At 40.4% G+C, this 7,363-nt stretch overlaps 1 non-coding gene across 1 annotated transcript; it reads left to right on the top strand.

Annotated features, from left to right (window-relative positions):
- The first annotated feature begins 2,225 nt into the window (after positions 1-2,225).
- Positions 2,226-2,333, top strand: LOC130978234 (small nucleolar RNA R71). The gene has a single exon (XR_009085889.1). It is a non-coding gene; the product is annotated as a small nucleolar RNA R71 (small nucleolar RNA).
- Positions 2,334-7,363: the final 5,030 nt, after the last annotated feature.

The raw sequence follows: 7,363 nt of genomic DNA, 5'->3' as shown, positions 1-7,363 counted from the left end.
CTTGTTTGCTCTATCTTCTTCTTAGTGATGGGCTTGAGGTCATGCCTTCTCAGTTGAACCGGCTTTGGATGCCATAAATGGTTATGGAAAAACAAAAAGCAATGCTTTTACCACACCAAACTTAAAAGGTTTGCTCGTCCTCGAGCAATGGAAGAACGAAGAGAGTAGAAGAAGAAGAAATGGAGGAGAGGGAGATGGCTTTGTGGTTCGGCCAGAAGGGGAAGAAGTAGTGGTTTATGAAGGATGGATGTGAGTGGTGAAGAGAAAGAGATGTTGAGGTGATGGGTGAAGAAGAAGAGAAAGAGTGGTGGGGTTTTTGGGGATCCTGTGGGGTCCACAGATCCTTAGGTGTCAAGGAAAAGTCATCCCTGCACCATATGTTGCTCAAAATCACGTTTTGAGCCATTTCTGGCGTTAAACGCCGGGCTGGTGCCCATTCCTGGCGTTTAACGCCAGGTTGTTGCCCTTTACTGGCGTTTAACGCCAGTCTGGTGCCCCTTTCTGGCGTTAAACGCCCAGAATGGTGCCAGACTGGGCGTTAAACGCCCAACAGCTAGCATTACTGGCGTTTGAACGCCAGCTTCTTCTCCTCCAGGGTGTGCTGTTTTTCTTCCTGTTTTTCATTCTGTTTTTGCTTTTTTCATTGTTTTTGTGACTTCTTATGATCATCAACCTACAAAAAAGATAAAATCACAAAAGAAAATAGTTAACTATAAAACATTGGGTTGCCTCCCAACAAGCGCTTCTTTAATGTCAGTAGCTTGACAGAGGACTCTCATGGAGCCTCATAAATGATCAGAGCAATGTTGGAACCTCCCAACACCAAACTTAGAGTTTGAATGTGGGGGTTCAACACCAAACTTAGAGTTTGGTTGTGGCCTCCCAACACCAAACTTAAAGTTTGACTGTGGGGGCTCTATTTGTCTCTGATTTGAGGGAAGCTCTTCAAGCTTCCTCTCCATGGTGACAGAGGGATATCCTTGAGCCTTAAACACCAAGGATTCTTCATTCACTTGAATGATCAATTCTCCTCTATCAACATCAATCACAGCCTTTGCTGTGGCTAGGAAGGGTCTGCCAAGGATGATGGATTCATCCATGCACTTCCCAGGATCTTGTCTCTTTTGAGGTAATTTCTGCCTAGACAAGTCATCCAGTTCCTTGGTGAGCAAGGGAGGTTCATCTTCCCAAGTCTCATTTCCAAATAACTTGTCATTTAGCTTCATGATTGCTCCAAGATATTTAGCAACTTGCTCTTCAGTGACATACTCATCCTCTTCAGAGGAAGAATACTCATCAGAGCTCATGAAAGGCAGAAGTAAATCCAATGGAATCTCTATGGTCTCATTTTGAGCCTTAGACTCCCATTGTTCCTCATTGAGGAACTCAGAGGAGATTGGTGCACGCCCATTGGGGTCTTCCTCAGTGGCGTCCACCTCCTCTCTTTCCTCTCCATATTCGGCCATGTTTATGGCTTTGCACTCTCCTTTTGGATTTTCTTCTGTATTACTTGGGAGAGTACTAGGAGGGAGTTCAGTAACTTTCTTGCTCAGCTGACCCACTTGTCCTTCCAAATTTCTGATGGAGGACCTTGTTTCATTCATGAAACTTTGAGTGGTTTTGATTAGATCAGAGACCATTGTTGCTAAGTCAGAGGTATTCTGCTTAGAACTCTCTGTCTGTTGCTGAGAAGATGATGGAAAAGGCTTGTTATTGCCAAGCCTGTTTCTTCCACCATTATTATTATTGAAACCTTGTTGAGGTCTCTCTTGATTCTTCCATGAGAAATTTGGGTGATTTCTCCATGAAGAATTATAGGTGTTTCCATAGGGTTCTCCTAGGTAATTCACCTCTTCCATGGAAGGGTTCTCAGGATCATAAGCTTCTTCTTCAGATGAAGCTTCCTTAGTACTGCCAGGTGCATTTTGCATTCCAGACAGACTTTGAGAAATCAAATTGACTTGTTGAGTCAATATCTTGTTCTGAGCCAGTATGGCATTCAGAGCATCAATCTCAAGAACTCCTTTCTTCTGACCAGTCCCATTGTTCACAGGATTTCTTTCAGAAGTGTACATGAATTGGTTATTTGCAACCATTTCAATGAGCTCTTGAGCTTCTGTAGGTGTCTTCTTCAGATGAAGAGATCCTCCAGCAGAGCTATCCAAAGACATCTTGGATAGTTCAGAGAGACCATCATAGAAAATACCTATGATGCTCCATTCAGAAAGCATGTCTGAGGGACATTTTCTGATTAATTGTTTGTATCTTTCCCAAGCTTCATAGAGGGATTCACCATCCTTTTGTCTGAAGGTTTGGATTTCCACTCTAAGCTTACTCAATTTTTGAGGTGGAAAGAACTTTGCCAAGAAGGCATTGACTAGCTTTTCCCAAGAGTCCAGGCTTTCTTTAGGTTGAGAGTCCAACCATGTCCTAGCTCTGTCTCTTACAGCAAAAGGGAATAGCATCAGTCTGTAGACCTCAGGGTCAACCCCATTAGTCTTGACTGTGTCACAGATTTGCAAGAACTCAGCTAAGAACTGATGAGGATCTTCCATTGGAAGTCCATGGAACTTGCAATTCTGTTGCATTAGAGAAACTAATTGAGGCTTTAGCTCAAAGTTGTTTGCTCCAATGGCAGGGATAGAGATGCTTCTCCCATAGAAATTGGGAGTAGGTGCAGTAAAGTCACCCAGCACCTTCCTTGCACTGTTGGCATTGTTGTTGTTTTCGGCTGCCATGGGTTCTTCCTCCTTGAAGAATTCGGTCAGGTCCTCAACAGAGAGTTGAGCCTTAGCTTCTCTTAGCTTTTGCTTCAAGGTCCTTTCAGGTTCAAGGTCAGCTTCAACAAGAATGCCTTTGTCTTTGTTCCTGCTCATATGAAAGAGAAGAGAACAAGAAAATATGGAATCCTCTATGTCACAGTATAGAGATTCCTTTAGGTGTCAGAAGAAAAGAAGAGTAGAAGACAGAAGTAGAAAATTCGAACTTATCAAAGAAGATGGAGTTCGAATTTTGCATTAAGGAATAGTGTTAGTCCATAAATAGAAGGATGTGAGAAGAAGGGAAGTAATTTTCGAAAATTAAGTAAAAGATTTTGAAAACATTTGGAAAAACACTTAATTGATTTTCGAAAATAAGAGTGAAAAAGAAATCAAGTGATTTTTGAAAAAGATTTTGAAATTAGAAATTAAGAAGATTTGATTGAAGACTATTTTGAAAAAGATGTGGTTAAGAAGATATGATTGGTTTTAAAAAGATGTAATTGAAAAGATATGATTTGAAAACAATTTTAAAAGATATGATTTGAAAACAATTTGAAAATATATGATTTTAAAAATTAATGACTTGCCTAACAAGAAAAGATATGATTCAAACATAAAACCTTCCTTAACAGAAAAGGCAAAAAAAATGTTCAATCAAATCATTAATTGTTAGTAAGTATCTTTGAAAAAGGAAAGAAATTGATTTTGAAAACATTTGATTGAAAAGATATGATTTGAAAAAGATTTGATTTTGAAAAACTTTGAAAACTTGAAAAAAATTGATTTTGAAAACAAAATCTTCCCCCTTTGCCATCCTGGCGTTAAACGCCCAGAATGGTGCACATTCTGGCGTTTAACGCCCAAACCTATACCTTTTTGGGCGTTAAACGCCCAGCCAGGCACCCTGGCTGGCGTTTAAACGCCAGTCTGTCTTCTTCACTGGGCATTTTTGAATGCCCAGCTTTTTCTGTGTGATTCCTCTGCAGTATGTTCTGAATCTTCAATTCTCTGTATTATTGACTTGAAAAGACACAAATTAAAAATATTTTTGGATTTTTAATAATCAAAATGCAACAAGAATCAAATAACAATGCATGCAAGACACCAAACTTAGCAGTTTGTATACTACTGACACTAATAAAAATGCATACGAGACACATAAACACTCAAGTCAAGAGAATTCAAAGATCAGAGTAAGAAATCATCAAGAATTACTTGAAGATCTTTAAGACACATGAATGAATGCATGCAATTGACACCAAACTTAAGATGAGACACTAGACTCAAGCAAGATATATTTTTGGTTTTTATGATTTTCTAAATTTTTTGTGTTTTTTTTTTTTCGAAAATTAAGTGAAAAGGAAAATAAAGGTATCAAAATTCTTAGTGAGAATTCCAGGAATCATGCAATGTTAGTCTAAAGCTTTAGTCTAAAGGAATTAGACATAGCTAGCTAAGCTTCAGCAAGACATTGCATTCAAGAGCTAAATTGATGATGATCAATCAGCTTTGGTGATGATAAGAACATCACCTTGAAACACTAGAATTCATTCTTAAGAACTCTGAAGAAAAATACCTAATCTAAGCAACAAGATGAACCGTCAGTTGTCCATACACAAGAACAATCCCCAGCAACGGCGCCAAAAACTTGGTGCACGAAATTGTGATCACTACAACTTCGCACAACTAACCAGCAAGTGCACTGGGTCGTCCAAGTAATACCTTACGTGAGTAAGGGTCGATCCCACGGAGATTGTTGGTATGAAGCAAGCTATGGTCACCTTGTAAATCTCAGTCAGGCAGACTCAAATGGGTATGATGATAAACGAATAAAGCATAAAGGTAAAGATAGAGATACTTATGTATATCATTGGTGTAAGAGCTTCAGACAAGCATATGAAGATGCCTTCCCTTCCGTCTCTCTGCTTTCCTACTGTCTTCATCCAATCCTTCTTACTCCTTTCCATGGCAAGCTCGTGTAGGGTTTCACCGTTGTCAATGGCTACCTCCCATCCTCTCAGTGAAAGCGATTGCATATGTCCTGTCACGGCATAGCGGAATTCAGCTGTCGGTTCTCGGTCAGGCCGGAATAATATCCATTGATACTTTTGCGTCTGTCACTAACGCCCTAGCCTGCTAGGAGTTTGAAGCACGTCACAGTCATTCAATCATTGAATCCTACTCAGAATACCACAGACAAGGTTTAGACCTTCCGGATTCTCTTGAATGCCGCCATCAGGTCCTGCCTATACCACGAAGATTCCGATTAAAGAATCCAAGAGATATTCACTATGGCCTTAGTTGCTTGTAGAACAAGAGTGGTTGTCAGTCACTTTGTTCATGGGTGAGAATGGTGATGGGCGTCAATCATCACCTTCATCAAGTTGAAGAACAAGTGATATCTTGGACAAAGAACAAGCGGAATTGAATAGAAGAACAATAGTAATTGCATTAATACTCGAGGTACAGCAGAGCTCCACACCTTAATCTATGGTGTGTAGAAACTCCACCGTTGAAAATACATAAGAACAAAAGTGATCATTGGTTTCGGCCCCAGAGAGGGAACCAGAAGAACCAAGATCTGATCTAAGAACTAGATGTCCAAAGATGAAAATACAATAGTAAAAGGTCCTATATATAGAAAACTAGTAGCCTAGGGTGTACAAAGATGAGTAAATGACATAAAAATCCACTTCCGGGCCCACTTGGTGTGTGCTTGGGCTGAGCAATGAAGCATTTTTCGTGTAGAGACTCTTCTTGGCGTTTAACTCCCGTTTTGGTGCCAGTTTGGGCGTTTAACTCCCATTCTTGTGCCAGTTTGGGCGTTTAACGCTGGGAATTCTGAGGGTGACTTTGAACGCCGGTTTGGGCCATCAAATCTTGGGCAAAGTATGGACTATCATATATTGCTGGAAAGCCCAGGATGTCTACTTTCCAACGCCGTTGAGAGCGCGCCAATTGGGCTTCTGTAGCTCCAGAAAATCCACTTCGAGTGCAGGGAGGTCAGAATCCAACAGCATCTGCAGTCCATTTTAGTCTCTGAATCAGATTTTTGCTCAGATCCCTCAATTTCAGTCAGAAAATACCTGAAATCACAGAAAAACACACAAACTCATAGTAAAGTCCAGAAAAGTGAATTTTAACTAAAAACTAATAAAAATATAATAAAAACTCAACTAAAACTACCAAAAACATACTAAAAACAATGCCAAAAAGCGTACAAATTATCCGCTCATCACTGCCTCTCTAGGTTCTTCATGGAAGCTTCTTGGTTCTTTGTTGTCAATTCTTGGTTCTTCATCATTTTCTCCATGAGCAGCTCTAGATTAGTGATCCTCTGAGAGTCTTGTGAGATTGGTTGATTTTGGGGTGTTGATGGATGATGGTAAGTGTTTTGGTTAGTTGGGTGGTTGTTGGGTAAGTGATGGTTAGAATTGGGGTAGTTATTTTGTGGTTTTCTGTATGTATTTTGGTTAGTGTTTGGCTGGGGGTTGTGGTTTGTGTTTTTCCAATTGTTCTGACTTGAATTTCTTTGCCATGGTTGTTGGTTTTGATTGTGGTTGTCTCCCCATCTGAGGTTGGGATGGTTCTTCCAAGATGGATTGTAAGTATCCTCATAGACTTCATTTGTTCCAGGATTTTGGTTGTGCATGTATTGGACTTGCTCTTGCTGTTGCTCCTCTTGAGTTTCTTCACTTTGCACCCAAGTGGTTGGTGGTTGGCTTGTGGTGCTCACTGCTACCACTTGCAAGCCATCAATTCTTTTGGCCATTTGCTCAAACTGTTGTTGAATCTGCTGCTGCATCATCTTGTTCTGAGCTAGAATTGAATCCACTCCTTCTAACTCCATTACTCCTCTTCTCTGTGATGGTTGGCGTTGTCTTTGATGAGCAAAGAAATATTGGTTGTTGGCCACCATATCAATGAGGTTTTGAGCTTCCTCTGTGGTTTTCATGAGTTGTAATGAGCCTCCGGCTGAGTGATCAAGTGCTTCTTGAGCCTTTAGAGTAAGTCCTTCATAGAAGTTTTGTAACTTATCCCATTCAGTAAACATCTCTGGTGGACACTTTCTCAATAGAGCTTTATATCTTTCCCATGCTTCATATAAATTCTCAGCCTCCATTTGAGTGAATGTCTGCACCTCAGTCTTCAATCTTATGATTCTTTGAGGGGGATAAAATTTGGCAAGGAACTTGCTCACCAAGTCATCCCAAGTGTTGATGCTTTCCTTTGGGAACGTTTCTAGCCATTGAGTGGCTTTGTCTCTGAGAGAAAATGGAAAGAGCAACAACTTGTAACTGTCAGGGGGCACACCATTGGTTTTAACAGTGTCACAAATCCTCAAGAAGATGGATAAGTGTTGATTTGGGTCCTCCAATGGTCCTCCTCCAAAGGAACAGTTGTTTTGAACCAAAGTGATGAGTTGTGGCTTTAATTCAAAGTTGTTTGCATTGACATTGGGGGGAAGAATGCTACTCCCACAGTGTCTAGCATTTGCAAACGTATAGGAAGCCAGTACTCTTCTTTGGTGTTGGTTATTGTTGGCCCCTTCTCCTGGTTGATTGAGATCTCCTTCCATTTCTTGGAATTCCTCCTCAGAT

The sequence above is a fragment of the Arachis stenosperma genome, chromosome 4 (assembly GCF_014773155.1).
Source record: "Arachis stenosperma cultivar V10309 chromosome 4, arast.V10309.gnm1.PFL2, whole genome shotgun sequence".
NCBI lineage: Eukaryota > Viridiplantae > Streptophyta > Magnoliopsida > Fabales > Fabaceae > Arachis > Arachis stenosperma.
The sequence above is the reverse complement of the archived record's forward strand: the minus strand, read 5'-3'. Positions and strand labels throughout refer to the sequence as shown.